This window comes from Lepisosteus platostomus, unplaced genomic scaffold (assembly GCF_059453375.1).
Source record: "Lepisosteus platostomus isolate fLepPlt1 unplaced genomic scaffold, fLepPlt1.hap1 Scaffold_101_H1, whole genome shotgun sequence".
NCBI lineage: Eukaryota > Metazoa > Chordata > Actinopteri > Semionotiformes > Lepisosteidae > Lepisosteus > Lepisosteus platostomus.
The window spans coordinates 119,849-139,327 of NW_028291482.1; the positions used below are offsets into that span (position 1 = coordinate 119,849).

The 19,479-nt window shown below is 40.6% G+C and overlaps 1 long non-coding RNA gene and 2 other non-coding genes across 3 annotated transcripts in view; 1 reads left to right on the forward strand and 2 right to left on the reverse strand.

Annotated features, from left to right (window-relative positions):
- LOC148637978 (uncharacterized) overlaps positions 1–19,479 on the reverse strand; it is a 130,388-nt gene that overhangs the window by 82,962 nt on the left and 27,947 nt on the right. The window lies entirely within an intron of this gene.
- Positions 4,066–4,139, forward strand: trnat-agu (transfer RNA threonine (anticodon AGU)). The gene has a single exon. It is a non-coding gene; the product is annotated as a tRNA-Thr (tRNA).
- Positions 5,153–5,234, reverse strand: trnal-aag (transfer RNA leucine (anticodon AAG)). The gene has a single exon. It is a non-coding gene; the product is annotated as a tRNA-Leu (tRNA).

Genomic DNA, 19,479 nt, shown 5'->3' on the forward strand with positions numbered 1-19,479 from the left:
GAGAAGACTGAATAAGACATAATGCAGAATATTTTCTTAATGTATAGTTAGAAAAATATTAAGAAGCATTTTTGTAACTTTCAGCTTATATTCTTTGTTATATTGTATTACTGTAAATTGTTTATCCTATATAGAATCACACTAAAAGCCACTGATGAGGAAACAAGTTGAGTGACTGATTATTTAATCATTTCCCTCTTCAGGGGCGCAACACTTCCCCTCTCATGGCGAGATCTCGACTTTAACACCTCTGGATAAGGTTCTTCTGTGGAGCACGCTTCAGACCTCTGCGTACAGTACCCTTGATGTCATTTTATTTTTACAGCATCCGCAATCAGTACAATCAATACAGCAATCATACTGGATTTGACTAGGATTCTGAAATGTCTCTTGCAAAGTTATTCAGGTTTGCTTGAACCTTTAATAAAAAAGTGATCTGAAACTACCCAGCTTACAATCTCTGAGGTAGTTGTCACTAAACTCAGACGTGATGTGCCGTGTGCCTTTACTTTTTTGTGTTCAAGAGTATTCGTTGTGTGAGCTCCTCACTGCGTGTCCTGTACTGTACTGTAATTTCGTTTAGATTATCTACGAAGAGTACAGCGACTAGACAACCTTGAACGTCTATAAGAATGTGTATATATAAAAATGCTAAAGAATATGTAAAGTGATTAACATTTTCTTGATGTCGATTTTCTGATTATGTCTCGGCGTCATTTAATGAATTCTCTTAGTGACAGGTCATTTCTTTCCGGTATTTTATTCTGGTGCTGTTATTGATCGCATACGAAACCTTATTCTCATCAGGAAAATGTCACCTACAAAGTCACTGTGAAACTTGTTTTGGGAAAAGTTTCTTAATATTTCTTTTGATTAGCATGCAAGAAAATTTGATCATAACCTATGGAATTTCCCGCCAGCGTGGAGCTTGAATTCACAACCTTGAGACTCAGTGTTCAAGAGTCACAGAAGAGGTCGGCCTAGTCTTCAGTTTGCCAACGATAAGCTCCGGCAGTGCTCCTCTGTAAAGCAGATTGTTCGGATCGGTTATGTGGGACGGCACTTCGATACTAAGATCGTTTGCAGCACACGCATGGTTTCCCCCTTCACGCAAAAAACATAGACGAAGGAAGCTCTCTTGTCTTGGGCTGCTGACTCCCAGATTTAAAGCGCTCTGGGTGCCAGCTAAGTCTCTAACAAGCACACTATAAAGACAGGAATTACACTTTGCTCACGTCACGCATGAAATGGCGAGGCTACTTGTTCCAATATTATCTAGTCTCACCTCATATGGTGCCGATTCCTGGTTTTCATTTAAGAAAGAGCACTGCAAACACCGTAAACAGTGCAAAACGTGTGATGAAAGAAGTCTTTTCCCCCCTTTGTCTAAAGCAGAACACAGCGGAGTCATGCCGAGGGTTGTGAGATCAAGACTTCAGTGGAGCTCTGTCGTCTATGTCTTTAGCTACATGAGTTGGACATCCTCTTGTACACGGAAAGCAGATTGAGATCCTCTGACATGAAAAGTGCCAGATAAAAGCCATTTCTCATCCTTTCTCTTAGTGGTGGAGCTATCGCATGTAAATGAGGCAACTTGCAAGGCGAGCAGGCTCGGTGCACACCGAACGCAGATGTCTCAGAGCAGTTGAGACGTGTCCAAGTGGCTGTCAAAGGACAGCACTTCGCCAGCGCCGTGGCTTAGTTGGCTAAAGCGCCTGCCTAGTAAACAGGAGATCCTGGGTCCGATTCCCAGTGGTGCCTTTCTTCCTGTCTTACTGTACAGAATTTATCCTTACGGGCAAATCCCATGCCTTTTAATTCAGGTGAATGCAAGTGTTCGTTTCCTTTCTGGAACAACTTGTTTTGAAAGAAATCTATACAGCTTGCGAAAGATGAAACACAAATCTTGCTTATCAGTGAAGAAGAGGTACTCCCAGCACTCCAGCTAATACCAGCAAAGTTTTTTTTTCACCCTAACCCAGAGAATGGAGAAAAGCGAGGCGCCTGTGGCTCTGCAGTGTAATCAGTTCGCGAGTTCGGCGGTTAGCTGAAAGAGTGGTAAATGGAGCTCGCCCCAGCCCGTCCTTATTCTTTTAAAGAGGATAAAAAATTAACTTCGCCGCCATTACTACCAGCTTTAAAAGACTGCCATGGGCACGGAAAAAAACACACTACAGATGACTTTTCTGGAACCGAAGCAGAGATTCCTTTACGAACCAACTGATAAAGCTCAGCCAGTGAATACTGTTAACAGAATGTGAAAGCACGATCAACTTTGTAACTGCAACCATAGGAAAAACAGCAAGAAGCAGGCTCCATTCCCCATTTAAATCTGTCGTGCGAGGCATGCTTTTTGAATGCATGAAGTAAATCCCACGATCGCTTTTGAACTTGGACAAAGTACTTCCAAAAGGGGCGCTATGCGCAAAGATTTAACAAGCTCAACCCCCGCCAACGATTCGGTGTGAAGAAGCAGAACATTCAAGTTTCACAGACAGAAGCAGCACGCTAGCACAGCCAACATTAAAACGGAGGGCACACTACGATTTGCATTGACACAAAAGTGATCTGTCTGCGTAGCAGGTTTCAGACCTCTGCGTACAGCACCCTTGATGTCATTTTATTTTTACAGCAGCCGCATCCGGAAAGTTGTGTCTTTTATGTTTTATTTGAACAACAAAACTACATACAATACAAACAAGAGCACATATAACGTATCAAGAAAATCATCAGGGGCACATGCTATAATACAATTACACTTTATGAAAAACGATTACACGAGGTAAATAAAAATAAGGTCCACACAGCTTGTTCTTACATTTCGAAAGAGTCGGTAAATACCCCTTTACGTCTATTTTGAACTGTTCAAACGTAGGACTCTTCCCAGACCATTTCACTTTATATCACATTCCTAAACGAGGATGCATCTCCTGTTTTAGAACTATTTTGGGCGGTATGGCTTATACAACACACCCACAGTATTCCAATGGTGGACTGCAGATCTGTGCTATAGTTCAGTCGAATTCGAGGGATCCAGCAATCGTACTGGATTTGACTGGGATTCTGAAATGTCTCTTGCAAAAGTATTCGGGTTTACTTGAACCTTTGATAAAAAAAGGGATCTGATCTGAAACTACCCAGCTTACAATCTCTGAGGTAGTTGTCACTAAACTCGGACGTGATGTGGCACACATGTGCCGTGTGCCTTTACTTTTGTAAAAAACTGGTATCGGGGAAAGTTTCTTAATATTTCTTTTGATTAGCATGCAAGAAAATGTAATCATTACCTATGGAATTTCCCGCCAGCGTGGAGCTTGAATTCACAACCTTGAGATTCAGTGTTCAAGAGTCACAGAACAGGTCGGCCTGGTCTTCAGTTTGCCAACGATAAGCTCCGGCAGTGCTCCTCTGTAAAGCAGATTGTTCGGATCGGTTATGTGGGACGGCACTTCGATACTAAGATCGTTTGCAGCACACGCATGGTTTCCCCCCTTCACGCAAAAAACATAGACGAAGGAAGCTCTCTTGTCTTGGGCTGCTGACTCCCGGATTTAAAGCGCTCTGGGTGCCAGCTATGTCTCTAACAAGCACACTATAAAGACAGGAATTACACTTTGCTCACGTCACGCATGAAATGGCGAGGCTACTTGTTACAATATTATCTAGTCTCACCTCATATGGTGCCGATTCCTGGTTTTCATTTAAGAAAGAGCACTGCAAACAGTGCAAAACGTGTGATGAAAGAAGTCTTTTCCCCCCTTTGTCTAAAGCAGAACACAGCGGAGTCATGCCGAGGGTTGTGAGATCAAGATTTCAGTGGAACACTGTCGTCTACGTCTTTAGCTACATGAGTTGGACATCCTCTTGCACACGGAAAGCAGATTGAGATCCTCTGACATGAAAAGTGCCAGATAAAAGCCATTTCTCATCCTTTCTCTTAGTGGTGGAGCTATCGCATGTAAATGAGGCAACTTGCAAGGCGAGCAGGCTCGGTGCACACCGAACGCAGATGTCTCAGAGCAGTTGAGACGTGTCCAAGTGGCTGTCAAAGGACAGCACTTTGCCGGCGCCGTGGCTTAGTTGGCTAAAGCGCCTGTCTAGTAAACAGGAGATCCTGGGTCCGATTCCCAGCGGTGCCTTTCTTCCTGTCTTACTGTACAGAATTTATCCTTATGGTCAAATCCCATGCCTTTTAATTCAGGTGAATGCAAGTGTTCGTTTCCTTTCTGGAACAACTTGTTTTGAAAGAAATCTATACAGCTTGCGAAAGATGAAACACAAATCTTGCTTATCAGTGAAGAAGAGGTACTCCCAGCAGGCCAGCTAATACCAGCAAAGTTTTTTTTTCACCCTAACCCAGAGAATGGAGAAAAGCGAGGCGCCTGTGGCTCTGCAGTGTAATCAGTTCGCGAGTTCGGCGGTTAGCTGAAAGAGTGGTAAATGGAGCTCGCCCCAGCCCGTCCTTATTCTTTTAAAGAGGATAAAAAATTAACTTCGCCGCCATTACTACCAGCTTTAAAAGACTGCCATGGGCACGGAAAAAAACACACTACAGATGACTTTTCTGGAACCGAAGCAGAGATTCCTTTACGAACCAACTGATAAAGCTCAGCCAGTGAATACTGTTAACAGAATGTGAAAGCACGATCAACTTTGTAACTGCAACCACAGGAAAAACAGCAAGAAGCAGGCTCCATTCCCCATTTAAATCTGCCGTGCGAGGCATGGTTTTTGCACGCATGAAGTAAATCCCACGATCGCTTTTGAACTTGGACAAAGTACTTCCAAAGGAGCGCTATGCGCAAAGATTTAACAAGCTCAACCCCCGCCGACGATTTGGTGTGAAGAAGCAGAACATTCAAGTTTCACAGACAGAAGCAGCACGCCAGCACAGCCAACATTAAAACGGAGGGCACACTACGATTTGCATTGACACAAAAGTGATCTGGGCAGACGTCGTTCCCTGCTTAACGCAAAAAGTGGCAAAGCGCTTTTGGGTTGAGAGGACGCAAGAAGGTTTTTGTTTTGTGCCTTGATGTCAAGCTGAAAAAGTATCTTTAAACACTTTGCTTAGTTTCTCGAGAGACTGCCAAAAAGCAGTACCCTCCCTTTCGTCTGAAGCCAGCTGAAAGGGGGTCTCGACAGAAGCACCTGGCAGCGGTGGGATTCAAACCCACGCCCCCGAAGAGACTAGAGCCTTAATCCAGCGCTTTAGACCACTCGGCCACACTACCCTATGTGCGCTGTCTCTTTGTCTCATTACTTGCCCGGAGGAAGCCAGGTGGGTTTTGCTCTTGTTGCCCGACTCAGTGGCGTTATGACTGTGGAACCGACTGCACCTGCTTTTTCTGAGATGCTTCCCCTCTCATGGCGAGATCTCGACTTCCTTAACACCTTTGGATAAAGATCTTCTGTGGAGCAGGTTTCAGACCTCTGTGTACAGCACCCTTGATGTCATTTTATTTTTACAGCAGCCGCATACGGAACGTTGTGTCTTTTACGTTTTATTTGAACAACAAAACTACATACAATACAAACAAGAGCACATATAACGTATCAAGAAAATCATCAAGGGCACATGCTATAATACAATTACACTTTATGAAAAACGATTACACAAAGGTATTTGGGTCTGCTTGAACCTTTAAAAAAAGTGATCTTAAACTACCCAGCTTACAATCTCTGAGTTAGTTGTCACTAAACTTGGACGTGATGTGCCACACATGTGCTGTGTGCCTTTACTTTTGTAAAAAACTGGTATCGGGAAAATTAAATTCGAAACCCAAAACAGTAACATATTTAAGAGTAAATGCCTCCTAATAGCTAGCAAGCGTTCCTAGTTAGTAAAGTTGTTTGTGTCCCTGCCTGTCACACGGGAAACCGGGTTTTGATTACCGACGGGGAGACAGCTAGTTTTTTTATGATCAGATTCCAGTCTTTAATGCTGTGTGTGAGAGTTTACGTAACTTTCCTTTTCTCACATTTTCTGACGACTATTCCGAAGGAGCGCCCTGTCAACTCCTAATACTTTTCAAAAATCTGCCTGCATGTTTGATTAGTTTTGTTTTACTTAGAAAAAGTTCAATATTGATCATAACTAAAGAAAATTATGATCAGAAACAAAAACAAAATGTTGAAGATGCAACTCGATCTTGAATCAGAGCTGGGTGACATGGGCTTCTGTTCTGATAGGGTTGTACGAGAAACAGGAGGAATCTCTTCTCTCCTATGGAGCATGAGCTGAATCAGGAATGAGACATGTCATATATCAATGCATGACCTACATCGTAAAACTAAAACTAAAATAAAAACTAACATTAAGTTATCAGAGACATCCATTTATATACAAACAAGAGACAGACAAAGCAATAATTCTACATTAACTTGTCCTGCACTGATCAGACTAATTGAAATGGTCTGATTCAGAGCCTGTGCAGCTCGTGCTAATACAACAACGCCAGTATTGAACCCTCAGCACCATACTGACTACTGAGCACAAGTACAGCTGCTCTCCAGCTTTGTTACGCACGTTTTTTTACTGCAAATGGAGCTGATCTCCAGACAGTACATTGTTAGTCGGCAGCCTCTACTAGTAATACATCGCCCCTGTCCAAAATCTCTAGGTAAAAAAAACACATTTTATACATTTGTCTGTTTAAAGATATAATCTCTTTAAAAAAGACAAAGGGTTTGTGTGTCAATTGTTTCGAATTAATTTCGAACGCAAAGAAAAGTAGTTTTCTTCCAAGAAATCACACATTTGTCGCATCCTCCATACTATACTTCTCTCTTGTAGTAGTAAAGCATTTTGATTTAAATTGAACAATATATTAAATGTTTCATCTATACACTTACGATTAACATAGGCAGCCTTGAACGGATGGCGGAAATCAAATATACAGATGGATTCAGAGTGTGCTTTCCATGTTTTGTGTAACATTTTCCTTTGATAGGGCGGAGTTGTTTTTAAAATCTGGATTAAATAAAAAGGAGTGACGTCAGTGTAAAACAGCTTTCCTTCATGGGGAACAACAGTTGTGTTCCATATTTCTAATTATTTTGGTTTCAAGATAGCAATTTAGTATGAAACATAAAAGCCAGCTGGATAAATCTGTTACACGTCATTTACAATGGTCTTTCAACTAATAGCCCGTGCAGGGATCAAACCCCAACTGTTGGTACGAGTTGCATAAGGCTCTGCAACATGCAGATGAGAAACTAACATCCGCTTCTTCATTATATACACAGTGAGCTATATTTTACCTTAGTGTCGGTATACTAAGATGTTTTGGTAACGAGGAAGGAGGGACAAAGCAAATTGGCAGAATGTGTGCTATTTTGTTGACTACAAGTCCTCACATGCCAGAGGGTCAATATTAAAAAAAAACGTAACAGTATAATCTCTTGTACTTCACAATTTAATAGTGTATGTTACATTGTGTCTCACACCTCAGTCTCAGAATTGTGAGACAAGTTTGTAATCAGGAGGGAGGGCCATAGCAATTCAGCAGAAATTGCATTCACCTTTTCCCAATGCATTCTCACATGACATTTTCTCACATGCCATGCTCAGAGGGTCATATTTTTAAAATAGTATCATAAAATGTCCTGAAGTTCAGGATTTTGACAGTCTGTTATATTGTGTCTCACCCCTTGATGTCAGAAATATGAGATTATTTTAAAATCAGGAGGGAGGGCCCTAGAAATATAGCAAACATTGCATTTACCATTTGACAATGTATTCTCTCATGCCATGTTCAGAGGGTCGTATTTAAAAAACGGTACAGTACAATGTCCTGAAGTTCAGGATTTTGATAGTCTTTTCCATTGTCTCTCACACATCTGTGTCAGAATTTTTAGACATTTTTATAACCAGGAGGTAGGTTCGATCACCCTCTGCTCATCCTCAGTTAACCATATAGTCTCATATGCCATGTTCTAAATGTTCCATTTAAAACTGCTATATTAAAATTTCTTGTAAAATGCATGAGTTTGAGACTTTTTATGATCAGAAGGCAAGGTCGTGAAAAATATGCAGAAAGTGCCAGTGAATCTACGTTTTGCCTTTGTCTTATTTACTCGTGGTATAACATGCCAGTTTGTTTTATTGTGAGTTGTGTTTCTGAAATGTGTTTCATACAAAAATGCAATTTGGACAGTCTCTACTTACATATTCCCCTTTACTGAGGAAATGTACAGTAATACATCCGGATAAGTCTTTTTAAAAATGACTGTAGAGAGCCATCTACAGGCGAAAGACGACATAACATCACAGCAGCAGCATTTAAGATGGAACGAAAAACGCAAAGCAGCAGCTGGCGAATAAGAAGCCAACTTCAGCCTCGTTAATGCAATAGCATTAGGTGACGTGGAAAAATTTTTCTTGCTCTGAATCTTAACATTTTTATAGGAGGTGTTCTAGGACTTCTTGCCTCAGAAAAAAAAAACTGCCAGTACATCACTTATTTTTACTCCATCAATAGCAGCAGTGTTATCAGTACTGAGCCCTAAGTGTAGGTCCTATCATCATATAAAAAGTCAAAAGTATCGACTGCATTCAACTGATAAAATGTATCTTCTATGAGAGTTATATCTTTATCCAAAATAAATCGGGAACAAATTTGCACGTTTTTTGGGGGGGATCCTGAAGACTGAGACTCAAAACTTTTTTTTCCTTCTTTCCAGAAGGAAGGATTATTCAGATGCAAACATTGTCCCAAACTCAATGTACTCTCCATTGATATTCAAATCCTCAAATTCTTCATCTGAACGTTGATATTGAAATATGATATCGTACAAATTGTGGTTTTCTTTTTAAAGCAAATTTTATGCTTTAAATTAAATAAATTGTATTTATTATGAATGTGCCAGAAATTTTTCATTACTTCAGTACAGGGTTCTGTCATTTTAGATGTTATGCTGTTCCTGTCTGATTTATCAAAATGTGTCATTTAAATCTCCAGTCATTTCTATATCAGTCTGAAGGCCTTGCAGTAAAGACTGCAATTCATCCAAAAATGCCAAGTTTCCCACTGGTGATACATACAAGGAAATTCATGTATATTTTCCCCTCAAATCAACAAATTTAAAATCAAATACCTCCCTCATCTGCAGGTGGAGAGAATAATGTCAGAATAAATACAGGTTTAAAAGTCAGGAGCATTGATAGTCCTATTTTAAAATTACACTAAAATGCTCACAATATACAGTGCCTTGCGAAAGTATTCGGCCCCCTTGAACTTTTCAACCTTTTGCCACATTTCAGGCTTCAAACATAAAGATATAAATTTTTTATTTTATGTGAAGAATCACCAACAAGTGGGACACAATTGTGAAGTGGAACTTGGATTTTTGAAACTTTTTTAACTAATAAAAAAATGAAAAGTGGGGCGTGCAAAATTATTCGGCCCCTTTACTTTCAGTGCAGCAAACTCACTCCAGAAGTTCAGCGAGGATCTCTGAATGATCCAATGTTGTCCTTAATGACTGATGGTGATAAATAGAATCCACCTGTGTGTAATCAAGTCTCTGTATAAATGCACCTGCTCTGTGATAGTCTCAAGGTTCTGTTGAAAGCGCAGAGAGCATCATGAAGACCAAGGAACACACCAGGCAGGTCCGTAATACTGTTGTGGAGAAGTTTAAAGCTGGATTTGGATACAAAAAGATTTCCCAAGCTTCAAACATCCCAAGGAGCACTGTGCAAGCGATCATCTTGAAATGGAAGGAGTATCAGACCACTGCAAATCTACCAAGACCTGGCCGTCCCTCTAAACTTTCAGCTCAGACAAGGAGAAGACTGATCAGAGATGCAGCCAAGAGGCCCATGATCACTCTGGATGAACTGCAGAGAACTACAGCTGAGGTGGGAGAGTCTGTCCATAGGACAACAATCAGTCTTACACTGCACAAATCTGGCCTTTATGGAAGAGTGGCAAGAAAAAAAGCAATTTCTCAAAGATATCCATAAAAAGTCTCGTCTAAAGTTTGCCACAAGCCACCTGGGAGACACCCCAAACATGTGGAAGAAGGTGCTCTGGTCAGATGAAACCAAAATCGAACTTTTTGGCCACAATGCAAAACGATATGTTTGGCGTAAAAGCAACACAGCTCATCACCCTCAACACACCATCCCCACTGTCAAACATGGTGGTGGCAGCATCATGGTTTGGGCCTGCTTTTCTTCAGCAGGGACAGGGAAGATGGTTAAAATTGAGGGGAAGATGGATGCAGCCAAATACAGGACCATTCTGGATGAAAACCTGTTGGAGTCTGCAAAAGACCTGAAACTGGGACGGAGATTTATCTTCCAACAAGACAATGATCCCAAACATACAGCAAAATCTACAAAGGAATGGTTCACAAATAAACATATCCAGGTGTTTGAATGGCCAAGTCAAAGTCCAGACCTGAATCCAATCGAGAATCTGTGGAAAGAGCTGAAAACTGCTGTTCACAAACGCTCTCCATCCAACCTCACTGAGCTCGAGCTGTTTTGCAAGGAAGAATGGGCAAGAATTTCAGTCTCTCGATGTGCAAAACTGATAGAGACATACCCCAAGCGACTTGCAGCTGTAATCGCAGCAAAAGGTGGCTCTACAAAGTATTAACGCAAGGGGGCCGAATAATTTTGCACGCCCCACTTTTCATTTTTTTATTAGTTAAAAAAGTTTCAAAAATCCAATAGATTTCGTTCCACTTCACAATTGTGTCCCACTTGTTGGTGATTCTTCAAATAAAATAAAAAATTTATATCTTTATGTTTGAAGCCTGAAATGTGGCAAAAGGTTGAAAAGTTCAAGGGGGCCGAATACTTTCGCAAGGCACTGTATTAAAAAGCTCTGTAAAATGCAAAAAAAAAATTAAAATAAGGTAAAAAGAAATAATACACAGTTATAAAGCTCAGGAATTATCAATGTGAAGTTATAATGGGTTGATTGTGTTTCATGTGATTTAAAAAATAAAATGTTTGCAAAAAATCCACTTACAATATGCTACAAAAATGGCAAGAATACTTAACCTTTTACTACCAGTGACATATTTAGCCAATGTCTGCCTGGAATTTCCTCCCCCTTAAACATTTGTTATATCTCTGCAGCAGAACATAGCAGGAGCCTGGTTCAGGTCTTAAATTGAAGCTAACCCCCTTGGCTTTGAGTGTGAATAGTCAAATTTCTTATATTTCTTAATGTGTCCACTCAGCAGACAAACATATGACAAAAAACAAAACAAAACAGCTGGCGAACATTTTTTTTGGTCTTCAGAGGTCAGATTTTTCAACTATTTGCATGTCAAGGGCCTGGGAATGATTTCAAAATCTTGTTCTAGGTGGCTACTAGCTTGGATAAAAATTTGGGACAAATTGATCAATTAGAAAAAATTCGACATCATGTTTTGTGAAGACTGGACCTGGAATGAAATTGCACGCCTATAATAAAATATCATAACAATATTGAAAATAATAAGAATAAAAACCATTGCAATTGCTATAAAAACCTTAAGACACTGCTAGAGAACCTTTATCTGCTGTTATGCAATGAAAAAAAACCTCAGAGTTGCCTTCTGGTGTGAAAAAAAGGAGCACTGATAAGAAACTGATAAAAAACTGATTGATTATCCCTTCTGAGTCAATGATTGACAGCTAAAAATGCAGCCTGAAGCTTCTAGAGGAAGTCTCGCCCCCTAAGGGCTCTGAATGGCTGAAAATACAAAGAATGACAGCGGTTTTTACCAATCAAATCGCCTTATTTCTGGCGCTCATTCTTCAAACATTTTATACGTAATCAGTAACGTTTACTAGTCTCTAGCTCTTGAGATAAACTAGTCTGGGTTATTTTATATATATCTATATATATATATCATGCTCCAGAATAAGGTAAAAACATGGGATATATATATATATTTGCTGGGTTTTGCTTTTGCGGTTTTGTTGGTAAAGATGTATGATATTGACATGCTGTGCTTGCTGGGTTGCCGTGTGTTTTTATTGGGATTCTGCTAGTTCATTAATTTATTGGTTTATTGCATAATGGTGTCATGTCTGTGGAAACAAACTTTATGGTTTTGTTGTGGTGATATTTGAGAATACGTGCATGTGAGAAAATTTGTGGAGCGGTTTCAAACAAACGTTGTTTATCTCGCGTTTATCTTAAAAATAAAAAGTGTCATCTGGGGAGACAGGAGTGGTCCTCGGTGACCGCGATCCGGACTAAGTTAACAGGTGTGTAATTTAAAAAAAAATAAAACAAGTTAAAAATAAATGCTAAATGGGTTTAACATTCAGGAATGTAATTGGTCAGATGCTTACAATAAGTGACGCTGGTGTTTCGTGTGATTTATTCAAAAAAATATTCATTTTAAAAACGGCAAGAGCTCGTATGAAAAAAAAGTTCGTAAGTATCTTTGTTACAACAGCAGCGCCAGAACTATTCAGATATTGTACATCAGAAAAGTACCTGAACTTGACTGGTTTATATTCAGTTATGTGCATTGGGAACGAAATGGAGACTTAGATGGATTTTATTAGGGTTTTAGGAATCAGAAAATGTATTTTTACACGTTTATGCCTACGAGCAGAAATAACTTCCTGCTTTCAGCGCTTTTTTTGTTTTTGCTTGTAACCTCGAACAGAGAAACCCAGTACTGACTCACAGAAACACCCCGGAGTTTCTGTGTTTCTGGGATTTAAGAGGGATGTATGCAGCGGTGTTACTAGTCTGGAAGGAGGAGACGCGCATTCCGCACGGGGAGCGAAGAGCAATGAGCCGCACCTGTCCTATATAACCGCTGAGCACGGACACACAGAGTCTCCAGCCAGTGCTGGAGATTTATGATTTCAATGTTTTTTTTTTCCTTTTGAGCAGAAGATGGATTTCTTCCTCTAGTTAAAGTTATTGGAGTTGTGGTTACTATGCTAGACCGTCGGGAATAGCGCTTTTATTTATTTATTTTTATCAAGCAGTCTGCTGTATACTGTACGTGAAATAAAGATAAGAGTGCTTCTTGATACTTCACAAGAGTATACATAATTCACTAGCTGTATTAAAAAAAATGAACTGGAAGAAAAGCAATAGGGCTGGAGTTTATAGACTGTGATGCAAATACGAGAGTAGGAAAGGAGGGGACTAGTTCAGGAGCACAACCGGCCCTCTCCTGCCCATTCTCCCACCAGGGTCTGTTGTAACCCAGTGTGAAATTCAGCTCCTTGCAGTTCAGCTTTTGATCACTCAGCTGCTTTGCCCTGGGAATATGGGGCAAATAAAGGAGATAGCAACCAGACTAGAGGGAGAGTTTTTATTCCTAAGGGATGACTTGTTTTACAACAGCAGACAATTTAAAGAAACAAAAACCTCTGTTCTGCTGCTCCAGGTTGGTTCCAACGGGAAACAATGTGTCCAGGAGCTCATGAACAGTAATTAGGGGTTGTTTCCACAAGGGGGGCTGGAGTAAGTTAGATGTCAAGGGCAATAAAACTCATTAGACCTAATTGACCAGTTAAAGTGAGTTGCTCTGCTTTCTGCACAGAAACCAGTGTTCTCTTCTCAATGTGTGGGTGAGTCTGTCAGTGATATAACAGCTAGGCAGGACTGCCACTGTGGTCTATTTCATCACCTGTGACCCCATCTTCCAAAGACAACAGTCCAATCTAGCATAGAGTGTCCCGGACTGCTCCGTCAGTGACAGTGAGAGGTTTATCTTGTCTCTTGCTCCACCAGAATGTAACAAATAGTGACCCCTTAATGGAGGAAACTTTAGCTTTTGTAGGTAATTATACCATTTGACAATGTTACAGGTGTTGGGGGGGGACCCCTAGTGATCCCACAGTCTCACATAGACAATGGCCAGTCTACACAAACCTCCAGTCAACACAGCCCTGACCCCTGTTATGTCACCCAGGTCTACACTGTGAGACAATGATTATGAAAATAGTCAAGTCTTGATAAATGGAGTATATTATCTATTTATTATACCTTTACATTGTGACAAAAACAAATTTCAAGTCCATTATGAGCACACACAGCATATTAAAGATGGGTCTCTGCACTGTAAAGGAATCTCAGTTCACTTATAAAAACTTTAGCTAATAAACCTGAAATGTCATTTCTTTTACTGCTTGTTCTTTAAGGTACTAACTCATTGACATTATGTACACTAAAATAAGACTATTCACAAAGAAAAAGCATTTATCACAAATGTATCAAAAAATACTGTCATGTGCATCCCTTTTGAATTGTCACACACAAATCAACAACAACAACAAAAAAAAAACATCAGTTAGTTTTTCTTTTCACCTCAAATGGCCAGGATCTCTCAATGACTGACTTATTTTAATATAATCTTCTCTATTCTCTTGCAGGTTTTGACTTCACACCTTTCTTCACCTCTCTCCACTTTGCACTTCCTGAGTGGCCTCTCTGCCGCTCCTGCCTCCTCCCCTCTCCCAGCTTTTGTTCTTCTGTGGTATTTAATCTTTGTAACCTGCCCTGTCTTTCTCACACCTGAAGAAGGCTTCACAGACGAAACGTTGAGTTTTCTCTCTTCTCTTTTCAGTATGGAATAAACCTATTACTTGTTCCTTTGCAGACTACACATGCTGACATAGTTTAGTTCAGGTGGGTAGCTGCTTTAATATACATTTGTAAATGTCAATTTAAAACTGTAAAAATAGTAAGATTATAACTCCACTTTAAAATGTGGCAAGAAATAGACACATGGCAGGCTACACCCTGGAAAGGACACCAGTCCATCACAGGGCTAAGATATAAAAAATAAACATATAGGCAGCACATATCAAGCCTTACAAGAAATCATTAACACCCTCAACACACACCACAGGTCCATTAAACTCAAATACACCAAGCATGGTAGCCTGATAGACTTCCTAGACACCACCACATACAAAGTTTCTTCCTTCAACAACACAGACAAACTGGACATCAAGGTATTTTTCAAAGACACATTCACACGGCTTACTGCACAAGGATAGCTTCCACCCAAAACATACTTTCAAAGGACTGGTAAAATCACAACTCCTACACTTCCACAAAATCTGTACACAACAACAAGACTTTGAGGAAGCCAAATACACACTCTTCCAAGCTTTATGCCAGAGAAGATACACACAAAGTTTCCTCAAAAATGTGGCACAAACATTTCTAAATAGAAAAACTCCAGATGACAGAAAAATACCCCTCAACACATCATATTTTCAACTCAGCATAAAAACCAACCAAAAACCATGATATTAGAAAACACAAACATACTGGGGGAGCACAAAATCATATCTGCACACAGAAAAAAACAAAAACCTTTAGCATTAATTAGACCAAAGCAAGCTAAAACCTGTACACAACAGATCATATACACCAAGAGCCAAACATTTCATAACAGAAAACAACGATCCAAAACAAAGAAACTAAAGAAATCTTCCAGTTGCAAAGGGCACTCTCAGAAAACATCAATAACGCCATGTACAGCATCCAGTGCAAAAAGTGCTGGGTGACCTATGTGGGGGGAACGGGTAACTCCATCCGAACCCAGCTGACACAACACAGGTACATCAGGAACCACGGGACTGGAAAGCAACCCCAACTGGACAGAGACAGAAAGAAAGAAAAAGGAAAGGGCGTGGATCAAAAGACTTAATACTATCTTTACACAAGACCTGTACATCAGAAAAACTGGGAGGGTTTTAGTCGTTGGAAGGAGAGTCCTCTCCTTGTCCCAGATGGTCCCCTCTCGGATAAAATCTGGGAGAAGGAGCTTTGTTCCCCTCTCCTAACTAGCCAGATCCTACAGGGACTGGAACTCTTCACCATACTAACACGCAACAAACAGAAGAATAACTGAAACCAATCAGCTATGGAAACTCGCACAGCTTGCACAGTCCTACTAGGGAGAAAAAACAAAAGACCCTGATTGCCTATTGAGATGTTAATGGTCCTTGCATAATCCCCACCAGGGAAAGCAGAAACCCATTCACCAACTGAAACTGCACCTACTCATACAGAAACGTACAGAAGGAACACAGACCATAGGATACAAACTAGCCCCCTAGGAGGAACTACAACACACTGCCCCTTACAAAACAGGATAAAAACAGGCCAGCATGGACACAGTGTTCCAGAACAATGCCTGAAGAAGACCCAGGCAGAAACATAGCGACACACAGAAAGGCAAGATTGTCTTCCTATGGAGCCACAGATTCTACAGAGTTAAAGCTGCCTAACAGTGGAAACCAAACGGTGTCAACGAAGCTTTAGGCATTTAAATGGTAAGTAAGGATCAATCCAGAGTTGACAATGCACGCAACCGTACGGTCACCCACCACACTGCCTACACAACAAACAAATGTCAAACAGACAGGATACCTTCCAACAAGGAACCAGGATCATCTACAAAATGATTCAAACAGTCCACCATTTACAAAACACAGCAGTTTTATTGGACGGGAGAACCGAGCACCCACCAGCCTACGACGGAAGACCGAGGAACTCATAAAACCTGCCAAGCCACCCAAACTCACATATTTGAAGCTGGTAAGCAATGCCAAAAATTGGCTTCACACCACACTGCAGATCCTCGAAGAGCACTACGAGGAAAATCTGTCATACAACTAGAGGATCTTGAGCTTCCCCACTGGGAGGAAGCTTTCACACTTGCTTCCAACTGATCAAAGAAACATTATGGGAGGAAATTGCAGAACACCACCTTTGGACCCTACAGTACACAATCTATCAATACTGGGTTAGGGAAGGACACTCGGGCAGATCAAATTATCACAGCAGTTTTTAAATTCTACAACGACTTCTACTGGAAAGACTGCGAACAAGACCAAGTAAGAGTTAAGTTGTTTTATAAAGTCATTATTTTAGAGCAAGGTATAATTCTGATAAAAATACAATAAACAATATGGTGAAGCTATTGGAGAGAAAATTAAGGCTCGGTTAAGAAACTGAAACAGTCTTGACTTGTTCCTTTACACAAAAGTTATTTATTTTCAAAAGAGACCCATGAGGATTCCTCTGGTGTGCAAGACCTGCCTGAAGACATTTGACCAGTTTCCTCTTCACCTAAAGAGGGTGTGTATGAAATGAGCCTCAGCAGAGGAGATCAGCAAGGTCCTTCTCCAGGCCAGGAAGGACTTGTTGAATCACTTGAGGAATCGGCAGGTCGGGGATTGCAAGAGCATAGGGCTCATGTGTGGTGAGAATGTTAGACTGGCGGAGTCCATGGACTGTTTTATGTGGAATCCTGAAGACACATCAGCAAGGTAAGATATTTATAATTTATAAGGGTTCTTCTGTTTCATTTCTAACCTTTACCTTTATGTAAGGGTATGTTAAAATGATATACCGGTGGTCCAGATGCCCTGAGCAAGAGGCTGCTGTCCAGGAGGAAGAGATGCCAGAGACTGAAGTGGAAGAGGAAGGGGAAGATGTGAGTTCTGGAGAACTTTCTATTTTTTCCAAATGTATCTTTTGTTTTATACTTGTATTCTAGTTTGTCTTAGAAGTAAAAATGTTTAAATGTGTATTTTGTATTCCTACTGTCCCCCCAGTTCTTAAAAGCCATCAGCAGGCTCTCAGGAAGACAGTGACCCAGGCTGGACTGGACAGAACGCACTCCCTGGATGCTCCTCACCTGGCTGGGTTTAAACAGGACCTTACCAAGGATCTTGGAGTGGCAGATTGCTCTCAGGAGGTATTTATTTTTTAAAGGCATTTAAAATTGAGCAGTGATATTTCCATAGCACATGCTTTTACTCCTTAGCTTAAAATTCACCCATGTGAAATCTTCGCCATAAACATAGTGACTCTACATTTGTCAGGTAGAAAATGTTTCCTGATTCCTGTTTTTATGGATCCATTTGCATCTTCCTTAAACTTTGTAAAGGGCCTATCCAAAACAACAATTATTGTAACCAAATGAAGACCACTGGACTGTCTCACCAAATCATTGCTAATTATATTAAGAACATAAACCATTTTCTGGGCTACATCCTAAATGATATCAGTGTGAAAGTAGAGGATCCCAGCCTGGCTAACCTCATCATCAACTTCCAAAGTATCCTAAAGGATATTCAGAAGAAGAACAGTAAGAATGTTGCCAAGAGATTACTAAAAATAGGTCATTTTCATTTTAAAACTTCTTTCAGTTGTACTTTTAATCTGAATACAAAAAAGTTGATGAGTATTAATTTCTCCCACAGATCTAGACAGTTGCAGAGTCCAGAACCAAGTACGAAGGATTGCTGGAAGGTGTTGATGGTTGCAAAGAGAGATGTGTTGCATAGACTGGGCAAGACATCACCTTGCCTGAGCAGCTTCTTGTACTGTATTACCTGCAGGCCTTTCTCCAGCTGAAGCACCTGTAGCACCCAGGGGTGGTAAAGAACATGACAGTAAGAATACTTTCATACAACAAAAGTAAGAAATTACATATATGGGATTTTTACAGTTTGGTGTGTTCATTTTTATTTTCTCGCTATTACAGGTTGAGGAATGGGTGCAAAGAAAGTGTTGTTTCAACAAGTGGGCACAAAAATGGTCATAATTCCTGTTAAAGAGCACAAAACCTCAAACAACAGCTGGCTTCCTTTGCATTGCGTGAAGAAGAGGAACATGCAAGTTGATGGCTACATTGATATACCCATCCACTCAATTCAGGGTTGTGGTAGAACTGGAACCATCCTGGCAAGCAGTGGATGCAAAGTACTGTATCACCCATAATGTGACACCAGTCCATCACAGGACTCACTCACACCATGGCCAATTTTCATAGAAGCCAATTAAAATCCATGTTAATACCGAACAAAAGACCTCCACCTGCATAGCTCCAATCATGTACAGTATTTAAGAAAATCTAGAATGTACCTTAATTGCATTTTATGTGTGTTTTATCAGCCGTTTCATCTTTACTTCACTAAACTGCGCTGTAATGCCCAGGTCAGCAGCTGTGAAAGGAGATGGAGAAGATGGACTGGTCAGCCAATGTATCAACAGTGTCTGAAGTGCTTGAGAAGTGGAAGCCCAACACAGGACTGCCACCAAATGACATGCAAATTAAAAAGTTGATAAAGTATCAAATCTGGGAAGCCCTGAGCATCACTGACGATCCTGTGAAGGGGAAGAAGTTTGTGACTTCCAGGTGTTTCCAGAAGGGAGAGGTGGTGTGTGATTACAACGGCAAGGTCATCACAAAGACAACTGCTGAAGCTCACAGATGACAGAGGGAGACATGAGATGTCTTTTCTTTTCAGATGAACCTGCACAAAGGTCAGGGTTATCCGGAATTGTCCTGTGATGCCCTGAATGTCGTTAGATATGTATTTGCAAGTGATGCAGCGAGTGCTATTGCAGGGGAAGGTGCTGAGTGCGAGGGAGCTGTGAACAAGAAGCTTATGTGGTGGTCAGCGATAAGAGATGATTGGGCGGTCGAGAAAAAAGAGTACCGATGGAGGGATCGTCCTGTAAAATG